Source organism: Lactuca serriola, chromosome 8, assembly GCF_051521515.1.
Source record: "Lactuca serriola cultivar US96UC23 chromosome 8, Lser_US96UC23_V15, whole genome shotgun sequence".
In the NCBI taxonomy this organism is placed as follows: Eukaryota; Viridiplantae; Streptophyta; class Magnoliopsida; order Asterales; family Asteraceae; genus Lactuca; species Lactuca serriola.
Window position 1 is genome coordinate 251,489,072 of NC_136415.1, and position 26,001 is coordinate 251,515,072.

Consider the following 26,001-nt stretch of genomic DNA (forward strand, 5'->3'; position numbering starts at 1 on the left):
CCAATCCTTGGTAAAACCCTAGATTGTCCTCGACAATTGTTTAATCCTTTTAGTCATATCCAATTCTAGACCTTTTCCCTTCTTAATGCCCCAGGCATTTGGAAAATTTTAGAAAGGATGAATATAGCACATGTAATCGATCCTATATCCGAAGCATATGGGACACGATTCAAGATGTCTCACATAAAGACTAAACCATTCTTTTTCTATAATATTTCCATTTCTACTTGCCAAGTTCTCATAATTCAGATTATGAAAAGGGATGTTGTAATCATAATCAAATTTTAGAACGCAATTCATGATGTCTCACATAAAGACTAAACCAATCTTTTGCTATAATATTTCCATTTCTATTTGCCAAGTTCTCATAATTCAGATTATGAAAAGGGATGTCGTAATCATAACCGAATTTTAGAACGCAAATAATGAAGTCATATATAGAATTTCCTTATGTTGAGCCATTCCAACATGAAATTCATATATATTCTTGACTAAATTTTATTAAAATCTCAATCTAAGCTTAAAATCTCACTCTAAGCCTTTTAGAATTGACACGAAGTATAATTTCCTCTCCCTTAATTATAGCAAAACACCTTTTTTCAACGAATTGAAACTTTTGTTTCCTATAATTAACATTGCTAACTTGCAATACTTATCATAATTATCATGCTCCCACTAACATGATGATTATTAGCATAACACTTATGCTCCCACTAGCTTTGACATGTAGTCAGAAATCAGTTGTACTTCTAGAAATCAATACTTTATTGACTTTCTTACCAAAGTTCAGATTTCTGATACTAGATTGCTTTGATAAGACTTTATCAAAATCACACACCTTTTCTTAGATAGCTCATAGGTATGTCTAAATAATTTTAGAACTATGAAAAGGGATGTCGTAATCATAGTCTCAATTGTTTAGACATTTGCTATTTCTCATAAGTCCATGTTAGTGTGGTCTACCAACGACTTTGAGAATGCAAAGATTGCTATCTACTTAAAATCTACTTAGTGAAAGTGTTTCCTTACCATCATTTTCATGAATCGAAGAGAAACCTTATGACACTTACATTTTTCCAGTGTATGATTTCCTACCCATATGAATTTGTCAAAACCATAATCACAGGACAAGGTTACTGACAAATCCACACTTATATGGATTAAACTTGTGCAATCTAAAATTCTTGCCATTTGGCAGCTCAAGGGCCTGCCATTGCTTCCAAGTAGTTGTGCAACCAACTGAGAACTCTCAGAACTCCTATGCAAAGCCAACTTGAATAGGCACATACATGTCAACTCGATAGGTTATAAACCTCAAGTTATGTGCTAGTGAAGAACTTTAGGTTTTACTCTTGATTAGTTCTTGAGGCTTTCAAGACCTTTAACACTCCCACTGTCCTCTTGACATATAAGACTTTCTTGTCAGATATTCAAGAGATAGTGTGGATTCTAATCAACACAAACACTTCACACAATTGGCCTAAGTTGGTCTTTGTTTTATCCAAAACAGTACAACATTCCAATTTCAAATGTACAAGAGTAGAAAACCTTTTACTCTTACATTTTACTATTTTTAATAAACCTTCTTTAAGATGTGTCACTCAAATTACAATCTTCGAGTTTGACTCTAAGAATTGTTTTTGGAACAAAGCATGACCCATCTTCTTGATTTAATCATTTCAACAATTCAAGATTCCTCTTCTTAGTCGTAAGAATACACTATGATGACTTTAGAGGACTAATTTTGACATGATTTTTAAATCATTAAGATGATCGCAAAACATGATGCTAAAGTACTCTCCCATCCTTTCAGATTTGAGAAACTTTTATCTTTCTGCCTAACTTGATTCTTCTTATTCGCTCTGACATACATTGGAACCTTTTCCAATGTCTCAAAATTATACTTAAGCTTGTAAGTATAACCATATTTACTGAGCTTTAGTAAATTATGACGAATAGTCTTATCGATCTTTTGTGGTGGACTTGACTAGTGCATAAGAATGTGTACTCGATCCCTTAGTCCTTTACTTGACTCACTTAAACATGTGAACAAGGAATTAGTCTTAATTTTCCAAAGATGAAAATTCTCATTCATCATACAACTTGCATGATTCCAAGTTTCTATCCAACTGAAACTTGGGTGATGAGAATCTTTCCTTATTTGGTAAATTTAAACATTACCACAAATGAAAGAATCAAATTCATATTTCCAATATTGCTATCAATGGAATCATATAAGCAACAAAGTTTTTTTTTCCACAAATGCCATTGTAAGGATATTTTAAAATAAATAAAATCAAAACTTTTTCTTTTATTTTAAAAACTTTGCGGAAAAACTATCCTTGCAGTGCAAAAGCGCATGAAAACTTTGTTGTTATCTATTTCTAAGCAATATATCATAACTCCTAAGAAGTAGCTCAAGAATCAGATCCTCAAACTATGCGATAGAAATCCATCTACGCGATCAGATTCAACATACTATTTCTTTAAGTTTCTTCACTTTTCTTTGATTCGTACAACATCAACATGTGACCCAGTCACATCATGTAACAAGAATCTCAGAATAGAAACTTAACAGAGTTAGATAGTGGACTTTACCTGAAGTAGAGTCAAACTTATTGACTTTAACATCCTTAGGTAACAATTTGACAGCTTCGCAATCGATGTCCCTTCCTTTGGCAATATAAACATATGGACCCTCTGGTAATGGTACACGGGACTATCACAGACTTAGCATTTCTCGTTACCATTTGGTCAACCGAGTTGACTATGGCCGAACCACTTCGATTGGGAAGAGAATCTTTTTTTCTGGATTTCCAGTGTCATCATTGTCAATGTACATAAAGTTTTTGGAAGTTGATCTTAGCAAATTTGCTTTACTAGCCCACCAAATCATTGCTGATTCAGTAGCACCAAGCAACTAGATAAGATCATTAAGGGTCTTTTCATAGTCTGTTTCATAGGAGTCCCAACGAAACTCACTATGTGACTTAGAAAGTGAATGAACATCCAACTTTCTTAAGACTTTGACACCCAACTCTCCCGGCTTGTCAATATGTGACTTCATCTCCAAGATGTGAGTACACATAGACCTTGTCTGCCATAAGGGCTTGAGTGACCTTGAACTTGTGGGTTAGGGAGAATAATTGGAGGAGGTGGAGGAAGTGAAGTTCCAAGAGATTTGGGAAGATCATAGATGTCTGAACTAGACATCTTTTGGGAGATATTCAAGATAGTATTTAAAGTCCTTAATATAACACCCAATATGAAATATTAAGGCTAGGACCCAACAAACTATTTTATAACTTGAAAGAGGGATGTCGTAATCCAAGCTATAGAATATTTGAAGGTAGGTGAATGACGATTCACCAATTTCCACCATGAAAAAATGAAATAAATTTATTAGGTTTTTTAATTGGATTTGAAACTCCTAAATCTTTTGAGATTAATTGAACTGTTTAATGGCATGTTTCAATCTCGAGTGTGCCCTTCAGGTTTTGTGACTGGGATGCCGAGGATCACAAAACAAGGTGTGAATAACGATGCAAATATACTTGGTACCCTTAATTTTTTTACCCCTCAATCGATGTGTCGGTTAACCACACACGCTCCATCGATACTATGATAAACATTAAGTTACCCTTTGCCTACCTTGTTAAATACGAGTTAGTGTGCCGGTTAACCACACAACTCCACTAACCGACTTAAACAAAGTGCAAAGTGTAATTTCATGGATTAGCACCAAATTCACATTTTCCTAAGTAACTAAGATTGGGTATTACTAAGAGTTTAGTTACTTAGTATTTATCATTAATACTTTTAATGAAGGGAGAATTATAGTCCTTGTCCTACCTGTTCGGCTAACAGCCCTCCACCAGTCAAGGAAGCGGTGGGTGAGAGTGGACACCCATTAAACTGCCATTTTATAGGCAGTAACCTTATACGCCCCTTATACACCGGCTTCGTGAATGAGGCCTACTAATGGTAAGACGACTTGCTCTTATACATATATATATATATATATATATATATATATATATATATATATTATTAACTTATAATATTATAAAGTATAAGGGTTGAATTTTAACTTTTAAAATGCTAAGGGCTTAACTTGGAATTAAAGTATTCATGGGAAGACTTTACAAATTCCAAAACTTGAGGGCAAGTTTTGAAACTATTCAAAACTATTTAATTCCATAACTTATGTGTTTAAAGTAGTTTTAATAAAAAAAAAAACTCTTCAAGTACCATAAATTGAGGACAAGTTATGGATGACTTTAAACCATTAAAGAATGTGACTCTTCCTTATTCATAACTTATGGATTTAATTAAGGTTACACATTTTTTTATTATTTAATGAAGAGACTCTTGAACCTCCATAACTTGAGGATAAGTTATGGAGTCATAAAACCATTTAATGAGGACAAGACTCTTCATTTTGTAACCTATGACAACTTTTATGAGTTTTAAGAAACTTAAATGTGACTTTTCATGTAACTTGAGGACAAGTTACAAAAACACATTTTAGAATCAACTCTTAGATTAAAATGGATTGAAAACATATTATCACATAATTTTCTATTAATCTAAATCAACTCAAAAGATCAAGATAATTCAAAAAAAAAACTTTTGGATTCCATAACTTATGGAGTTTAATGTTTGTTTAATGATGAAACTTTTCATGTTCCATAACTTAAGAACAAGTTATGGAATTCTTTAAAACATTAACACCAATTTCTGTAACTCCATAAAAAAACTTTGAATCAATTTTTTTAAACCTTTTCATATCCACAACTTATGGAGGTTTCAAAAAACTCTTTAGATCAAACTTTTAAAACTAATAAAACAATCATATCATTTTATCTTTTACTAAATTTGACCTAATTTAACTCATATAGAAAATGATTCAAATTTTACAAATAATTATTTTTTCACAAAAGCATGTAATTATCTTAAAATTTGACAAACGACATGTTTTTTTTTCCAACTTTGAAAATAAAACATTTGCATCAATATAACAGAAAACAACCCATGGCTCTGATACCACTGTTGGGTTTTGAGCATTTTAACACTCCTAAGTATACATGCAGCCCTAAATACCTTGGATCTATGTTTTCTCTATTATACATGCAAATATGAATATTCCAAGGTATTACCCTATCTAGCAAACAATCTATGATACTTGGGTAATAAAACAAGTTAGAATACATACCTTGTTGATGTAGGTTGTCTTCATGAAGCTTGAGTGCCTAGTGCCCCAAGTGTGACACCTCAAATGGCTCACACAACACCATGAACTCTTGGAATAACCTTGAGAATAAGGATACTTTGATTCTCTCTAGTGAAATCGGCTAGCCCTCTTAGTGTACCCACACTAGTGCCAATTTCACCAACCAAAGACCTCTTTGTATAGTGTGGAGATTAGGGTTAAACCCTAATACCCATGACCTTTCATTTCTTATGATCCATGGGTTAAACACTCCATGGACTATCTATGAAAGCTTAGCCCAACTTAAATGAACTTGGCCCATCACATATATATATATATATATATATATATATATATATATATATATCTAAGAGTCCATATTTAATTAGTTCCTTTCGATCACTTAATTAATTACAAATTAATTCTTGATCAATATTAATTAAATAATATAATTATATATTAATATATTAGAACTTATAATATATTAATATAAATCACTAGTATCCTTTTTCCTCATCTTGTCAATCCAACTGTCCCGATGCCATGCAACCCAAATGGACCATGTCGGGTCGGGTCAAGTCTTACCAATTATAGTTATGGACTTTAGACATTAATCCAACACAAGTTTCCCAGGTTTGTGGTGATTTGTGACTTCCGTTTGAGGCATCCACATTATTGGTGCTAGGCTCTCAAACTCCAAGCAATCAACCACTACTAAAATGTACGTAACTCTACTAGCTTATTAAGTTTCAAAGTTCCCCATGCCATGATAGTTAGGTTAAGAGCCTTGGAAAATAAAATTTGCATGTATCTTAGTAAAACATAGATCAAATGTTTCTAGGGTTGCATGTACACCATATAAGTGTTAGAATGCTCAAAACCCTACATTGGTATCAGAGCCTGGTTTTTTTCTTGATACTTGATGCAAGTTGTTGGAAAAACTCAAGTTTTCTGCATTCTACAGCATGAACTCGCCGAGTCCATGGGGGACTCGACGAGTCCATGTAGTAATTCATCCACTCGTCGAGTAGGTTCCTGCACTCGACGAGTAGGAGCCCCAGAGTGCAGATTTTCGAGTTTTGCTGCTGGAAATGGACTAGAAATATTACGCTAAACTATTTTGGTCTTATAAAAGTTGTTTTAGATGGTATAATGGTTATGCTAATCCATTTTCAATGGCTATTATCAAAATTTCAAGTTTTCTATGGTTTATTTATGATTCTTGAAATTGTTGATGTGAATGTTCATGAACTTATGAGTTTACAAAATCATAGGAATTATTTGCAACTTGCTTGGTAGTATAATTCTTGATTTTGATGTGTCTTAATGGAATCCATAATTTGTCCTCAAGTTATGGATTACCAAAAGTCACTCTTTTAAATTCCATTAAAGAAACACATATGTTACATAAAATGAAAAGTCTCTCATTTTAATAAACCATTAACTCATAAGTTATGAAAGATGAAAAGTTTTGAAAGTTACAAAACTTGCCCTCAAGTTTTGGAACATGTAAAGTCTCACACAATTTGGTAAAACTTTAGTTCCAATCCCTAGAATTTTAAAAGTTAAAATCGAACCCTTAAACTTTATAATATTATAAGTTTAATAATATTCATAAATGTATAAGAACAAGTCGTTTTAACGTTAGTAGGTCTCATTCACGAAGCCGGTCTATAAGGGGGTATAAGGTTGTTGCCTATAAAATGGCAGCTTAATGAGTGTCCACTCTCACCCACCGCTTCCTTGACTGGTGGAGGGTCGTTAGCCGAATGGATAGGACAATGAATTTAATCCTGATTAAAATTTTGATGATTATAAAGTAACTAAATGTTTTTATAAATTCCTAATCTTAGTTACTTTAGGAAAAATGTAAATAAGGCGCTAACCCATGAAATTACACTTTGTACTTTGATTAAGTCGTTAGTGGAGCGTATGTGGTTAATTGGCACACTAACCTGGACTTAACAAGGTAGGCAAAGGGTGGCTTAAGGTTATCATAGATCGGTGGAGCGTGTGTGGTTAACCGACACATCGGTTGAGTGAAAAACATTAAGAATACCAAGAAATTTGCTCGATTACTCCACACCTTGTTTTTTGATCATCAGCATCCCAGTCACAAAACCTGAAGGGCACACTCGAGATTGAAACATGCCATTGAAAAGTTCAACGAATCTCAAAGAATCTAGGAGTTTCAAAACCAATTAAAACCTAATAATTTATTTCGTTTTTAATGGTGGAAATTGATGAATCGTCATTCACCTACCTTCAAATATTTTATAACTTGGACTACGGCATGCCTCTTCTAAGTTATAAAATATTGTGTTGGGTCCTAACCTTAATATTACATTTGGGTGTCTTATTAAGGACTATCTTTATATCTAATCTAAGCTTGTCTTTCTTGTTTTCTGATGTCTTCCAACAATGTTGCTTCTAGCTCAAACCCTACCGGCTCCTTCTCTCTCATGAACCTTTGTGGGAGAGTCATCTTCGATGGATCCAACTGTATGGAATGGATCAAGAACATCAAGATGGTCACTTGGTATGAGGACAAGGAATATGTCCACAACAAGGAGCTTAAGGAACTTGAGTCGTCTGCTACTCCTGAGGAGATTGTTGAATACTCGGCACATGAGAGAGATGCTACCAAAGTGGCATGTATCATGTTGGCCACAATGACAGCCAAGCTCCAAAAGTCCTATGAGGACTACTACCCTTTTGAGATGCACCAGGACTTGATGGACCGCTACCATCAGAGTGCTCGTCAAGAGCGGTATGAAATCATCTACTCCATGATAACAACCCGTATGAAGGATGGTGAACCCATCACGGGCTACATGTAGAAAATGCAAAGGTATGTGGACCGTTTGCTGAAACTGAATGTGAACTTCCCCGAGGAGTTGGCAATTGACATCATTTTGCACTCCTTACCTTCATGTTATGATCAATTCCGAATGACATACCACATGAACAAGGAGGAAGTTACACTCATCAAACTTCAAGGACTTTTGAAGACCGCGGAAAGTGGTCTTAAAGGTAAGTCGGTTGATACTACTCCTAGTCCTACTGCGGCCCCTGTCTTGGTAATCAGGAAAGGCAAAGGAAAGAAGAGGAAGATCCCTTCGAAGGGTACCAAAGAAAAGTCTTGTGTTGGCTCCTCTTCAAGTGGAACCAAGAAAGGTGTCGCCACTCCTTCTGCCAACCCTAAAGAGGCTGAATGCTTCTATTGCCATGAAAAGTCGCACTGGAAGCAAAACTGTCCAAAGTACCTCCAAGATGTTAAGGATGGGAGAGTGAAACCCAACCATGCAGGTATTTACACTATATTGTCTAATAACTCACCCCATTATAATTCTTGGGTCCTTGATACAGGTTGTGGCATTCACGTATGTTCTGATTTGTAGGGACTAAGAAGAAGTGAGAATGTGGAGCATGGGAAGATAAACCTGATCATGGGGAATAGGAAAGCTTCACCTGTCACCAAGATGGGAGTTTATTCTTTGTTGATAAGTAGTAGGTTAGTGTTAGATTTGAATAAGTGTTGTTATTCGTCCGAAATGGCGAGAAATATTATTTACTTTCATGGTTTGTACAAACAAGGTTTTACCTTTTCGTTTGATAATGAATGTGGTGGTATTAATGATTTCTTTAATAATGTTCTTTATTTTAAAGCATTACCTTGTGATGGTGTATATGAAACTGTGTCGGTTGTAGATAACCTACGAAATAATGTGTTGTGTATTGATTCTTCCACTAGCTTGGATAAAGCATCATTATGCCATTGTCGTCTTGGACATGTAAGCAAGAAAAACGCATAGGCCATTTCCAAAAGGATGGAGTCTTGGAGTCATTTGAACTAAAGTCAGATGATAGTTGTGAATCTTGTTTGCTTGGGAAAATGACAAAGTCACCCTTCACTGGTTCTTGTGCTAGGGGTGAGGGTTTGTTGGACCTCATACATAGTGATGTGTGTGGACCCTTCCGAACCACCACAAGAGATGCTAACCGCTTCTATGTGACTTTTACTGATGATTTTAGTAGATATGGACATGTCCACTTAATCAAGCATCAGTCAAAAACCTTTGAAAAGTTCAAGGAGTTTAAACAAGAAGTGGAGAATCGGTTGGGCAAGAACATTAAGACGCTTCGATCCAATCGAGGTGGTGAGTATCTTAGTAAAGAGTTCCTTGACTATCTTAAGGAATGTGGAATTGAGAGGTGCAATCGAACCTTGTTGGACATAGTTCGTTCCACGATGAGTCGAGCTTCACTACCAATCTCATTTTAGGGGTATGCCTTAGAGACTGCCACCCATATCCTTAATCTAGTCCCTACCAAAAAGGTTGCCAAAACACCTCACGAGATGTGGACTAGAAAATTTCCCAATCTAGATCACATCAAGATTTAGGGTTGCGGGGATTTTGTGAGGCGCGAGACTCACGATAATCTCAAACCTCCAAGTGAGAGATGTATTTTCATCGGCTACCCACAGAGATCCTTTGGTTACCTCTTCTACAGACCCAATGATAATGTGGTCTTTGTATTAAGGAGAGGAGTATTTCGTGAGAGAGAGTTCATAAGCCGAGGAAACAGTAGGAGGAAATTGACCTTGAAGAAACTCAAGAGTCAAGTGGTGAAGGAACCTCAAACCCAAGCAATCAACCTGAGGAGGAAACTCTTGTTGATCCGACAGATGAGTCTGTACCTCTAAGGCGTTCCACAAGAGTTAGGAATGCACCTGAGCATTACTATGGTTTCCATATTACTGCGGAAGGTGATACACTTATCAGTGATAGCACCAGGGCTGGCCCAATAGGGTGGGCAAGCTGGGTGACTGCCCCATGCCTCGTTGAGATTTGGGGCCCCAAAATTAATTCTACTCAATATATATTGGTTTTGTTAATATAACTAACAAAGAGTCGGTAGTTGAGTTGGTTACAGGCATTGGTGTAAGTGCAATACTCTATTTAATGATGTAGGTTCGAAACTTCTTGTTTGCCTGGCCTCTTTTTCTTTTATTACTTTTCCATTTATAACCAAACGAATCATACACCGGTATATTGAATTGAATTCAAATTACTAAAATAGACCCTATATTCTTCTTTGTTATTCACAAATAATCCAAATTATAGAAATAGTCATTTTTTTTATTCTATCTTGCATGTCATAATAACTAGTTTTTATACATTTATTAACAAAAATCATGGTAACCTACTGGTTAGACGGGATATCTTCATGTTTAATTTTTATTTTACAGTTTTACTAATATAAGGTTTTTTGTCTTATTTAAATCACACCTTTTTGTTTTTCTCAAAAAAAAAAAAACAATCACATGGTTTTTCATAATGGTTGCATTGTTCGATTTTTTAATTTCGTTTGGTCATTGGGTTTTTTTTAAGTGGCATCCTTTAAACAAACTCCAATATATATATATATATATATATATATATATATATATATATATATATATATATATAATTTAATAAGAAGTGCCCATATACTTATAAACATAGTTTTTTTATCGTTTGAGATTACTAAATTTGGAAGGGCCTTGTTTTTTGTTTTTACATTGGTCCTCAAATTGTCTTGGACCGGCCCTGGATAGCACACTGGTAAGTCTGGATGAACCTAACAGCTACACGGAAGCCGTGGCAGGCCCTGAGGCTGCTAAATGGAAAGAGGCTATGGACAGCGAGATACAGTTAATGTATGACAATCAAGTTTGGAACTTGGTTGACAATGTACTAGGTCGTAAGACAATCGGGTGCAAATGGATCTTCAAGAAGCGGACCGACATGGATGGTAATGTACACACTCATAAGGCGCGACTGGTTGCAAAGGGGTTTTCTCAAACTCCGGGAGTTGATTATGATGAGACCTTTTCACCAATAGCGAAGATTAAGTCTATTAGGGGTATGCTAGCCATTGCTGCATTTCATGGCTATGAAATATGGCAAATGGATGTCAAAATCGCTTTCCTTAATGGGAAGTTAGTTGAGGATGTTTACATTAGTCAGCCAATGGGTTTTGTCAAAGCAAAGTATCCTAATAGAGTGTGTAAGCTTGAGAAATCCATTTACGGATTGAAACAAGCACCACGCAGATGGAATCTTTGTTTTGATGAGAAAGTCAAAGAGTTTGGCTTTTCGGGGAGTGAAGATGAATCTTATGTATATGTCAAGGCTAGTGGGAGCATAGTTAGCTTCTTGGTACTGTATATGGATGACATACTTCTCATAGGAAATGACATCCCAACTCTGCAGGAAGTGAAGTCTTCGCTTGGGAAGTGTTTTGCTATGAAGGACCTTGGAGAAGCTGCCTATATCCTAGGGATAAGGATTTTGAGAGACAGGAGTAAAAGACTAATTGGACTTAGTCAGAGCAACTATGTGGATAAAGTGTTGAAAAGGTTCAACATGTAGAACTCCAAGAAAGGTAAGTTACCGATCCAGAGTAACGTCAGACTGAGTAAGACTTAGAGCCCGAGTACAGAGGTTGAGATAGCAGAGATGAGTCGAGTTCCGTATGCTGCCGCTGTAGGATTGATCATGTATGTTATGACTTGTACTCGTCCTAATGTCACCTTTGCATTGAGCATGGTCAACAGATATCAGGGGAATCATGGCATGGATCACTGCACTGCAGTAAAGAACATTCTCAAGTACCTGTGGAGGACTAAGGATTGGGTCCTTACCCTCGGTGGGAGTGATGACTTAAGAGTAATAGGGTATAGGGATGCTAGCTTCCAGAATGATAGGGATAATTTCCGCTCTCAGTCAGGTTGAGTCTTTACCTTAAACGGAGGAGCAATAACTTGGAAAAGTTCCAAGAAGAAGACAGTGGCTGATTCAACTTGTGAATCAGAGTATATAGCGGCAAGCGAGGCAGAAAAGGAAGTTATATGGCTAAAGAACTTCATTGGAGACCATGGAGTTGTACCAGCTATAAAGGAGCCTATGGAGATTTTCTGTGATGGTGAAAGTGTAGTTGCCTTAGCCAAGGAACCAAGGGATCATGGCAAATCCAGACACATCGACCGCAAATACCACTTCATCAGACATTGAATAGAAGAAGGACTCATTGTGTCAAAGAGGGTATCATCGGATGAGAACCCAACAAATCCCCTCACAAAGCGACTAGGTAGGGTTAAGCATCTCCAGCATGCGAGGCGCATAGGGCTGAAGGATGATATTAGTTTTTAGTAATTAGATAGTTTTTGAAATGTGTAAAGTGTAATTGACATTTGATGATGAATAAAAGTTGTTGTTTATTTATGAGTAAGGTGTTGCTATCTTTTGTCAATCATTTACTATCGTTTCATTTTGCATGTTTTGACTTCCAGAATAATTATGTTATGGTATTTCATATTATTCAAATTCTCCACAGTCGATCATATGTGGGAAGTATATATGAATCAAGACTTTCATGAGTTGGCTTGTAGATTTCTAAGATGTTGGACATAGCAAGAGTTGCTACAACACACATGAGTGCTCATAAGTTCTGAGTATTGGATTCAACCCACGCTCACTTGTATCACTTCATGGAATTTATGTCGATTGATCGTGATGGTAATATCATGTAAGTCTTCAAGCCTAGAGATATGAGTTGGTTATACATTGATTGTACGAAAACGCATTCGTAACTCAATGTTATAAAACGTGCCTTTGTGTATAATTCAACAAGTAGTAGAAGAAGCATATGAGTCGAAGTTTTTCTGTTCCTTCTTGGATTAGAAGCGATATTTGGGCCCCTTGATGATTTTGTTGTGACCTATGTATCGGGCCCGGTCAGAACTAAATTGATATGTTCAATTAAGTTCTATGTCAAATAAATCGGAAATCGGGAAACAAACTGTTGGACAATAAGTAAGACATTGTTCCATGCATTTGTCCGACTGATATCTAGAACAGAGGACTATATGATACCTTATCTAAAATGGCGCTTCATATTTCAACAGAGTTTTAAAAGCTACGATTTTTGGTCGGTTCCTGAAGTCATAATTGCAACTATAGTTATTAGACTTATCCAAGTGGGAGACTGCTGAATAAGGTGTCTAAGTCCATAACTATATTTGAGATGTACTTGACCCGACCCGACATGGTCCATTTGGGTTGCACTTCACCCAAACAATTTATATGGATAATCTTTTGAGAATAGTATGAGTTATGATTTATTAATATATTATAAGTTCTAATATATTAATATGAAATCATATTATTTAATTAGTATGGATCTAAAATTAATTTAGAATTAATTTAGTGATCAAAAGTGTGACTAATTAAATATGGACTCTTGTATTTATATAGTGTCGGCTAATGCTTATTTAGAATGGGCTAGGCTTGCATGGTAAGTCCATGGATAGTCCATGGAGCTTTAACCTATGGATCTCATGGAAATGAAAGGTCATGGGTATTAGGGTTTACATGGATGTAACCCTAATCCACCACACTATATAAAGGAGCCCTTGGCACTTGAAATGGCACTAGTTTTTTTTTGTGAGAACTAAGGGTGGCGATTTCTAGAAGTGTTCTACTATTCTCTCAAGTTTCCAAGGTTTGAGGTGATTTGTGACTTCCATTTGAGGCATCCAAATTATTGGTGCTAGGCTCTCAAACTCCAAGCAATCAACCACTACTAAAAGGTATGTAACTCTACTAGCTTATTAATTTTCAAAGTTCCCCATGCCATGATAGTTAGGTTAAGAACCTTGGAAAAGAAAATTTGCATGTATCTTAGTAAAAAATAGATCCAAGGTATCTAGGGTTGCATGTACACCATAGGAGTGTTAGAATGCTCAAAACCCTACATGATGCGGCTTCGATAGCGAAGGCGTTGTACCATCAAGCTCCGCCTGGGATGCAGGAGTTGTTTACACATCTTCAGGAGCTGCTAGACCGAGAATCATTTGTCCGATCAATTCCCCATGGGGAGCACTGATTTTGTTAGTGAAAAAGAAGGATGGGTCGCACAAGATGTGTATTGATTATCGAGATCTGAACAAGCTAACAATGAAGTACTGTTATCCGCATTCAAGGATTGATCATTTGTCCGATCAGCTTCAGGGTGCTTCGTGGTTTTCCAAGATTGACCTTTGGTCAGGGTATCATCATATGAAGATCCGAGATGAAGAAATATCGAAGACGGCTTTCAGAACTCATTATGGTTATTACGAGTTTGCGGTGATGCCATTCAGGCTCACCAATGCTCCAACAACATTCTTGGATCTAATGAACCGGATTTGCAGACCGATGTTGGATCATTATGTGATTGTTTTCATGGATGTTATTTTGGTCTATTCTAAAACCAAGGAGCAGCACGAGCAGCATTTGAGAGAAGTGTTGGAGACCTTGAGGAGGGAGAGGCTTTTTGCAAAATTCTCCAAGTGCGAGTTTTGGTTGCGTGAGGTGCAGTTTCTAGGGCACATCATCAACAAAGAGGGTATTTTGGTGGATCCCGCCAAGATTGAGGCGGTAATGCGTTGGGAGGTTCCAAAAAACGCATCCAATATCACAAGTTTGTTACGATTAGAGGGGTATTATCGGAGATCCATCCAAGATTTCTCCAAAATCGTTGTACCCTTGACCCGTTTGACCAAGAAGAGTGTGAGTGTGTGACCTTTCGGTGGGGTCCAGATCAGCAGATGGCTTTCGAGACATTGAGGAAGAAATTATGTTAGGCCCCGATTCTAGCTCTACTTGAGGGATTGAATGATTTTGTAGTGTATTGCGACGCTTCTATTTCTAGGTTAGGAGCTGTGTTGATGCAGAAGGGGCATGTGATCGTGTATGCCTCAAGGCAACTGAAACGTCATGAGGCAAATTAGCCTACTCATGATTTGGAGTTAGGGGCAGTGGTTTTTGTCATAAAGATTTGGAGGCATTATCTCTATGGGGTATGATGTACCATCTTTACCGATCACAAGAGTTTGAAGTATTTGATGGATCAACATAATTTAAATATGCATCAGAGGCGGTGGTTAGATGTGGTGAAAGATTATGACTATGAGATCTTGTACCATCCCGAGAAATCCAATGTGGCAGCCCATGCTTTGAGCCGTAAGACAGAAAGTGCCCTGATTCGAGATTTTTGCTTGAGGATGATAGCGAGTTCACCTTTATTGGATATGATTAAGGAGGCATAGGTGGAGGGTTTGAAAAAGGAGAACTGGAAGATCTATTGGATTCGGGGGGAAATTCCATTGTTTGTATGTGATGGTCGAGGGTTATTGACTTGGTGTGACAGAGTTTGATTTTCGGCTTCTAAGGGTGTGAGACAAGGAATCTTGGAGGAGGCCCACAAGTCCAAATTTTCTATCTATCCGAGGGCCACAAAGATGTATCGGGACCTGAGATTGAGTTATTGGTGGCCCTGCATGAAGCGAGAGGTTCTGTGGTTTGTCGAGCGTTGTTTGACCTGCAGGAAGGTCAAGGCTGAACATTAGAGACCTGACGGCAAGATGCAGTCGATACCTATTCCCATGTAGAAATAGGAAGAGATCACCACCGATTTTATCATGAAGCTACCAAAGATAGCACGGTTTGTGGATTCCATTTGGGTTATTGTGGACAGGTTGACCAAGAGCTCACATTTTATTCCAATTTCCGAGAGTATCTCTGCCGAGAAATTAGCAGACATTTATGTGCGGGAGGTGACGGCCAGGCACGAGGTACCAGTATCTGTGATCTTGGATTGCGATGTTTGTTTCACATCTAGATTCTGGAGGAAGTTTCATGAGGATTTGGGTACTCAATTACATTTAAGCACCGCTTACCACCCCCAGACCAATTGTCAGAGCGAGCGGACAATCCAGACACTCGAGGATATGCTTCGGTCATGTGTATTAGATTTTGGGGGGAGTTGGGATACTTACCTTCCATTAGCAGAGTTCTCATATAACAATAGTTATCATGCTAGTATTTACCAACCCCCATTTGAGATGTTGTATGGTCGGAGGTGTAGAACTCTAGTTTGTTGAGGGGAGGTAGGGCATCGGGTTACATAAGCACCAAAGTGGTTCTTATGACAACTGAGTTGATATAGCAGGTGTGTGACAGGTTGCGAGTTATGTAGAGCCGTCAGAAAAGTTATGCTGACCGGCGTCGATCAGATCTCGAGTTTTAAGTGGGGGATTTTGTTTTGTTGAAGGTGTCTCCATGGAAGGCTGTTATTCATTTTCGGAAGAGGGGCAAGCTAGGGCCTCGATTCATTGGTTCGTTTAGTATTTCTGCCCGTATTGGCAGGGTTACTTATCGGTTGGATCTACTGGATAAGCTCAGTCAGATCCACAACACCTTCCATGCGTCTCAGCTTCGGAAGTGTATTGCTGAGGAGGCCACAATCATTTCTTTGGATGATATTCAGGTGGATGGGGGCCTGAATTATGTTGAGAATCCCATTGCGATTTTGGACAGAACAACAAAAGCCCATGCAGAACAAGGAAGTGGAGTCAGTTAAGGTGCAATGGCAGCATCGGAAGGGCTCAGAATGGACGTAGGAGACCAAGGAGGAGATGAGAGAGCATTGCCCAGGATTGTTTGATGCAGCGAACTTTGAGGACGAAGTCTGATTCAAGTGGGGGAGATTTGTAATGGTTAGATCTGGTATTAGCTAAATTTCCTAATTTATTGTATTTTATGTAGGAACTCGACGAGTTAGAAGTTCCAACTCGTCGTGTCGAGGGGGTTGTTAGTCGTGGACATTTTTGGTCCAACTCGGCGAGTCGGGGTGTCCTAGAAACTCTCCATTTGTTGCAGAAACTCTCCATTAATAGGAGCTTAGTTTGGAAGGAAGGTTGTGGATGCAGAAACTCTCCATTTGTTGCAGTTCTTTTGAGGTATAAAGTTGATACCTTGTGTTCTTATCTTTTAGACCTCTTCGTTGGATGTTTTAGCTTGATTTTTGGATGTATGGTTGGCTTGTCCAAAAGGTTAAGGGTTCCAAGGGCTATTATGTTAGATCTGACCCTTTCATGACCTCTCTTGGCATAAAGTTGCAAGCTTTGCTAGGTCCTAAGTTCATCCATGCATTAAGTGCTTTATTAAGCCATTTTAAGCCCTAGGGTTCCTTTCTTGCATGCATGGATGTAAAGCTGGAAACTTTACGTGATATTCCAGCCTTGGGATTCCAGATCTGTGTTTAGGGACTATGTTTTTGGGAATTTAAGGGCTTAATGGGTTAAGGCTCACTCTATTAAGTCAAGGATTTGGGTTTGGGTTCACCGTGGAGGTTTTTAAGGGTAAAGTTGGAAACTTTACCCTTCTAGACATCATGTGGGAGGAGATTTAAGAATTAAAGCTTCTAGATTTGATGGAAACAGCTTAAAGGCATTTGTTTGATTCCTGGGCAACTCGGCGACTTGATGCAAGTTTTCCCGATCTGTGCAATTCATGGAGAAACTCGACGAGTTGAATGACAACTCGGCGAGTTGGGTCAACTCGGACCGTTGGCATTGACCTTTAACTTTATGTGATTATATGATTTGTGTATTTGGGAAACTCACTAAGCTTGTGTTTATAGTTTTATTGAATGTTTCGGGTACTTCGATTGATAAGGGAAAGGGCTCAATTGGATGGCGTTGCATTCATTCTCCAGTGTTTTCGCATTTAGCTTTTTGTACTCTAAACTCTAAAGTAACATGGATATGTAATGGGATTTTTGTACTTCTTATGGATGATGTTTATGAAATTAAAAGTTTAAAAATTTCCTGAAAATTGGGCTATAACAATTGTTTTCATTAGTAATAGCAACATACTTCATTTTTCATTCATAATTGCAGCATAATACTTTGTGTAAATTTATTGGCTTATTGAGGACTGTTTTTGTGACACACTTCATGTATGTTTTATGGCTGTTTTTAAATAAATATATTAGGGACTGTTTTCATGGGTCACAAAGTGTTTCATTATAGTAATATACTTTCTTTATCTATAATAGAGAGAATCTATTTATTAAGTAAATATACCTCTTGTTTAGAATCGCAAGAGGAAGACAAACACCCGCAGCACAAGATGATTTCCCATTGAACAAAAAGTCTATATCCAAGGATCCAATCCCATAGATATAACTGCTCCTCGATGCACCACTTATCTCCCTTTGGGTTTTTTCCCACAGTTCAACATCATCAATCGGGTGATCATGCAAATCTTCCCCATACTTCTCAAGAAAGGCTCGAGAGTATGCCTCCTACAAGAAAATAAAACACCATTGTTATTAGACTAAAAGTTAGGACAAAAAAGTTAAAAATGGTAAGGATATCTTACATATTCTTACCTTGCTCTCCCGGTACAAAACTTCTTTCCCTCAACATTTCCAGCAAAATACTTCTTCTTTGAAGCTTTATCTAGATGAGTAAACAAGAGCAACTCCAAAAATGTGGGTGGTCGTCCCAAATTTGTTGTCTACAAGTATACATGATGTAATTTCTATTAAACGAAAAAGATATTACTAAAATTTATATTAATATGAATACTTACTAGTCTAATTCGATGCTCATCATAACTAATACTACCCACAATATGTCTCGATATGCTCCCACCACCATTGGTGGTATTGCGGTTGCTCTTCCCGCTCACAAATCTTTTCAGCCACGCATCTGTGTTCCATTCCGTTAAACAGTAGTATAGGTATAATAATATAAAAAGAAATAAATAATAACAAAAATGTATTAACCCGCTTACCGTGAACAAATCCTCCCACCTCTGAGATTGCATCCCGTGAGGTACAAAATCCAGCATGATATGAACATCAATTCCTTCCATTGAGATATCATGTTTGGCAGCTATGGCCATCTTTGTTGATCTTTCCCTATACATATTCATGATGTCTCTGTGTCGCTCTTGAATGACAAACTTAAAGTTTGTCTTGATTTTTTCATCCTGTCTTTGATCCTATCAAAAAGTGTCTATAAAAATAAAAAAACCATAAGTTAAAATGTAAATATAAAATGAATGATGATAAGAGATACAAATAATTAATCCATGTTTAAATTGAAAATACTCAACTTAATATAATACCTTGAATTTCACCCAAATTTGTTTGATCACTTGTTTGGGTATTTCTTAGAAACTTATCCAAGGACCATCTATATATTGATCTATCAACCGCCTAATTGCCTGCACCGCATAAGATCTCCCAAATCTACAATATTGAAATAGTCCGGTAAGTATAAATATAACATAAAAATTCAGCATAAATTTAATTGTAAACCTTAAACAATCTAAGACATACTTTTTCCCAATGCAAGTGATAAATATCATCTGAGAGGTACCATAAGCAGGTACGTGTACATCTGTGTTATTCGAATCGTGTGGTGTACCGTGACCATCCCCCTCATTGAGATCCTCGTCATTGTAAAGTCCCCCATCTTGGTTCATCTATTGTAATAACCCAAGATAACCACTCAATGGATCTACATGCACAAGATCTACGTGATCCCCAACGACTAACCTCCTAATATCAACATCAGCCGACGATGTCACTGTACTATGTCTGGGAATAGTACGAATTAAGTCATGCGATATAGGTATGCCGCCTCCATTAAATATTGGTCTACCGCCTCCATTACTAGTAGGAGGAGAATCATGTAGCTCCAGTCTAGTGCCTCCACGACAAATAGGAGGTGACTCATGTAATGTAGATCCTGAGCCTCCACAACTAATACGAGTGGACTCATGTGATGGAGCTCCGACTTCTCCACGGCTAGGAGCAGACTCGTATGGTGCATGTCTACGGTATGCACGATGAGAAGTGTAATCATGTGATGTCCGTTTGCCCCCAGAACACTGTTGACTATCTCCTGATGATGATGCATGATTGTTGTTGAAACATAAAGTGACCCTATTAAACATGATGATTCGTAGCCACTTATCCTACCGCAATCTGCTCTTTCTACCACAATCTCTTTTGCTAACGCAACCGCAGTCTGAAGATGTCATCCACAACTAACTATCCATAATGAAGATTTCAGTTACATCATCTAACTTGTCTTATATGCATTACTTTATCCGGTGAACCATGCATGGTCATGTTAAGTCAGAAGTTTAATACTTGTTTATTTCCAATGTAACTTTTTGAGACTCTATAAATAGAGTCTTCATCTTCATGTAACTTACACCTTTTGAACACCTATAAATACATATCTCTACATCTCTTATCTTCTATCTCTTACCTTCCACTTATCTATCTAAAAGATCCTTCTGAAATTTTACTCCAAATATTAAGATCGTGTTCTTATCTCATCTAGTCTTCGAGACTCCTTTCACTTTAACTGATCTCATATACTAACTTGTGTTTGAATGCAAACCTTGCTAAGAATCAGTTTAGTGTTTACTTGATATATAAATTGTTGTAATTTATACTTCCTTTACTTTTCGCACTTTACATTTTCGCGACTAACTATCTAACAAATCTAACTTCTTATTATTGTTGAGCTTTTATGATCCTTTGAGATTAACTTATTCCGCAACCTTATCTTGTACAAACGTTTGTTCAAGTGTTTAACAAAAGTTTTTCTCTCAACAATTGGTATCAGAGCCAAAGTGGTTGCTTTTGAAACAAAACTTTTATTTTGAAAATCCTTCTATACCACTAAAGCTCATCTTTCTCAAAAAAAAAACTGAAGGAAATATGGCACAACTAAACATTTCTAACAGTGTTGGAGGTTTGAACAGAACTCTAATACTTGTGGCAAACGAATATCATCACTGGTCACAAAGGATGGAGAGGTATCTGAAAAGACTGAAGAGATGTATGGAGATCCGTGGAAGAAGGACCTTATGTCCCTATTCTTATATCGGTTCAAGCTGACGGTGCTCAAGTTCGACTAGGTGGTGGTCAAGGAGCAATGAATCGACCAACCAAAGACGATGTAGACAAAATGTAAAATGATGCCATCGCTTTCTACGAAATTTCCTGCGATGTTGCTCCTAACAATTTTAACATTATCATCAACTACAAACCGGCGAAAGAAATCAGGGATGTGCTGAAGAATCTCTATCAAGGGTCAAAACATGCACATGATAAGAAACTCACCACTGCCCTAAATGAGTTTAACAACTTTAAATCTCTTCCCGAAGAAAGCCTTGATGATTCATTCAAACGTTTCAATCTTATCATCACTAAATTGTCAAATGCTGGTACAGTCCGAATAACCATGAAACAAACCTTCAAATTTTCAATGGTTTGGGAAGACATTGGTCTACTGCAAAGATGATAGTGCAAGGTGATAGAAAGATTCATACTTTGTCATTGTTCAAGTTGTATGGAGAACTCCAGGCACAAGAATCAAGAGCGCTAAAAGACTGTGCTGATCTCGGTGGTTCACTTGCCTTAATAGCTCAAGCCCCACAAACCAAAACCCCACAATTCTCATATCCTGTTGAATCATCCTACCCATTTTCATATGACAACTTACCCCAGCCATATGAAGCAGATGTGGAATATGATGATGAAGAGGAATTCCAAAATGCCATTGCCTTTGTTAGCCAACAATTCAACAGGTTACCACCATCTTTATTTCAAAAGAATCAACAATTTACTAAACCACCGTTCAACCGGAACTTCAATCCTCAAAACAACCACACAAGATATCCCCAAAATCCTCACCATCTACCGCAACCACAGAATACACACCACACAAAAGAAGTACCGCAGTCCAACAAACCATCAGACTCTGGTACCTTAGCCGAAGAAAAGACTGAAGTCATCATTTTTCACATATGCAACAAGGAGAATCACTTTGCCAAATACTGTAAGGGAAACATAGTCAAGGACAAGGCATTCTACCTATGAATGGCCTATGAAATGGGGGGAAAATAAAAGGGAAGGGGGTATGTTGCCCAAGCAAAGAGAGATCATCAAGTATGGTCATCTGGAGATGAAGATGAAGTAGCTGACAACAAGATGAAAGGAAAAATATGAATGGTCGCAACTGCGGATGAAGACGGATCAATAAAGCTGCAAAGAAACTATTGCTACATGGCCAAAGATGGCACCCTCAACATCATCGAATAGGTAAAAATCATGATCCACTCTAATAATTTCAACATGCATGAGTGTGAACCATATTTAGAAAAACTTAATGACACATGCGCTACCATCCTTTCAGACTACAACAAAGCATTAGATGAAAAGAATATAGCAACCCAAGAGATGTATCACTTGAGAGGAAGATTTGAGGATAAAAGAAGGTTGCTATGCTAGAAAAGGATCTATTGTTAGAAAAAGATGCTAAATTGTTGTATGAAACTCAGTTAGATATTGCTTTAAATCAAAGGGACTTAGCCTAGAGAGAAAATGTACGTTTAAATCAATTAATAGAAAAGCTTTTTAATGAAACTGAAGCACTTGAAAACTTAGTCAATAATGAATCTGTAGATAACACCTATAAATGGGGATGGTCCATTGGGTTCTCTACCGCAGAGAACTCCACTCCCTGGTTTCATGTTGAACGTCCATGTGTCCCTCCAGATTGTGAATTTCATTACTCTGTCAATGACAAGACATTTCCTAAAGACATTAGATGTCACTTCGGTAAACTTCATGAATTGAGTAACAATTGTGTTATTGAGGAAATTCTTCCTAAAACCTCTAATCAATGACCCATCGTTAACACAGATTGTCGCAATACTCAGTCATCTTCAGATGTAAATGAAGAAATTGTTATGGAAGGACCAGGCTTATTAGTCAATTGTTCACTTTTTCCCTCCATAAAGTGTCCCAATAATAAACCACCCTTGACTTACTCTGCGGTAGTCCTGTCGTCCTTGCTGTAGACCATAGTCAAAAGCACAGTGACGATCCAACCTATTTTTCATGAATTACCAATTGAAAATTTTGAATATGGTCAATGTTCACAAAGTCCTTAATCGTCTAGTTCAGATGATTCAAGTCCTCGTTTTCTAAAACAATCAAAGGTTTCCAGGAAACTGCGGTTGAACATTTCTGACTGCGATTCTCCAAAAAGTCAAGCAAAGTTTGCTTTCAAAGAGGAACTCATGTCCCAAGGTAAAAAGCGGGATACTTATTTCAAAAACAAAACTTTCAAACAAGCCAAAAGTTTAAATCAATAGAATTTTGAAATACCCAGTGCTGCAAAAAATCTTTCAAAACACAATGCAGTCAAGGAATCAGACAAAAGGGATTGTTCAGTAACAAAAACCCATTCAAACACTCCTATAAAATCCCAAAAGAAAGTCAGGTCTTTTCAAAGGTATTCTTTTCAAAAATATTCCTTGGACGATCCAAAATGGAAAAGGATTTTACCAACTCCTGCTTCTTTAAAGTCACATCAATCTGTCAAAAGGACTAAACCTAGGAGTAATATATGTGCCCAAACTTTTTCAAATTCAAAAGGCACCGCAGTTACAACCCTCCCACAGACTGGTTACAAGACTCTCACTACACCCTCAAGACCGTTGACCAAGTACGCTGTCTGGATGAATTAGAAAAATATTTCCTTTGGATTTATCATCTGAAAGAGTCACATCTAGTCCAATCTCGTAACACTCCAAAAGTCTCAAAACACCGAGGACTAGGTCTAAAAATTGACACAAAACTTCTTATTAAAAATCACGTGCATGCACCTAGACATAAAATTTCACATGTAACCCCGGGATCCAAACTTATTTGGGTGCCCAAACTAACCGTTTAATTTCGCAGGCAATGTGCAAGGAGGAACAAGAAGAGGGGTGGTTAATTGATAGTGGCTGCTCCTTGCACATGACCAGGAGGTTAGAATACCTTCGGGACTTCAGGCCTATCTGTAACGGTGGACACGTCACATTCGACAAAAATGCGAATGGAATCATCTGGGGTTACGGTGTGTTAAGAACAAGAAATTTCTCAATTCAAAAGGTTGTTTACGTGGAAGGCCTGAAGCATAATCTCATCAATGTGGGACAACTATGCAAAGTTGGTCATCGTGTTGAATTTGTTAATGAATACTAATACATCATGACAAGTGATAGAAGCACCTGCTTGATCAAATCCAAGTCTGAAGGGACAATGTATCCTTTGAATATTTCATTGATCATTGGCAAACCATAGTTGTGCTTTCTATCCAAAGAAGTATCCAAAGTTAGCTGGTTATGGCACAAGAAGTTAGCTCATATAAACTTTTGGTATATCAACAACATGGTCACTGAAGAACTCGTTTGTGGTCTCCCCATTCTAAAGTACAACAATGATACACTTTGCCCAGCTTGTAAGTGTGGAAAGCAAATGAAGGGAAGCCATCCATTGGTTATTGATTCTTTAATTTCTGAACCATTAGAGCTACTTCATATTGATCTCCACGGACCATATATTGTAGCCAGTCTCCATCACAAAAAATATATATTGGTTATAGTTTATGACTTCACTCGTTTCACATGGGTCTTCTTCTTAAGGCTCAAATACGAAACACTGCAGACTCTGATCAACTTTATCAAAGAAATTAAGCTCCATTTCAAGTTACCAGTCCGAAGAATTACAAGTAACAATGGAACCAAATTCACTAATCATCTCTTGAATAGTTTTTTGGTTTCCAAAGGCATCAGTCACGACTTTTCAGCCTCCCTACACACCGCAACAAAATGGAGTAGTAGAGCGAAGAAATCATACTCTTGTCAAAGCATCCAGGTCCATGTTAAACGTTGCAAATTTTCCTCTATACTTTACGGCCGAAGCAGTGGCAATTGCGTGCTTTGTTCAAAACCGAAGCATCATTTGCAAGCGTCTCAACAAAACTCGATCTGAGGGCCTCAACAATCACAAACCGAATGTCAGATTCTTCCATATATTTGGGTACAGATGTTTTGTGATCAACAACAACGATCATCTTAACAAATTTACACCGAAATCAGATGAAGGCATTTTTCTTGGCTAATCAACCAATAAGGTAGCCTACATGGTTCTCATTAGACATACGAGACAGATAGTCAAAAGCTTCGATGTCAAATTTGATGACTATTACGTCTGCAACATTACTCCATCAAGAAATTAAAGCTATATTGGAAGATGATATCCCAACCTCTTCGGGCCCCTTAAGCATAGTTGAAATCAACTATGATGATCTCTTTGACCCCGCAGAGATCGCTCGTCTCTCTGAAATTCTTGTGTCTCTGGTAGGTCAACAACAACATGTTGAAGTATCTGGTCCAACCTTATCCGGAGAATTGTTGCACGATACCTCCACCTCGCCGGATGAGGGGGAAAGTTCAACTCCTGTTCAAATGACAACCATCGAGGTTCCAATGATTAAAGATGCAGCTCCAGTATCTACCTACAAAGTCACAACTCAATCAAATGTCTCTACAGACTCTGAAGTTGGAGAAATAGGGAACATAGACACAAGAACATCTTCGAGGATTATCACTCACTCATCAATCCAGGGGGAACCATCCTTTGTTCTTGGGGAACTCCCATCCGCAGTTCAGAGAGAACCTCAATCAAATGCTGATCAAAATCCTACAGTCCAAGACACTTCTACGGGTTGCTCAAAAGTCAAGGGGGGACTACTTTTTCCAACCGTAGAGTCCTCTAACGTTGATGATATTCCTTCCACCAAAGTTGTTGATCACCAACAAACTTGTCTTCATATCTGGACAAATGATCATCCATCGGGTCAAATAATTGGAAACTCATCTGCAGGTATACAAACTCGATCCTGTAGTGATTTAACGAACCACTGCCACTATGTTGCCTTCATGTCCTCAGTCGAGCCTCAAACCATAAAGGAAGCACTCATGGAACCCGATTGGATCACTGCAATGTAAGAGGAGTTAGCAGAATTTGAGAGGAATAAGGTTTGGAAA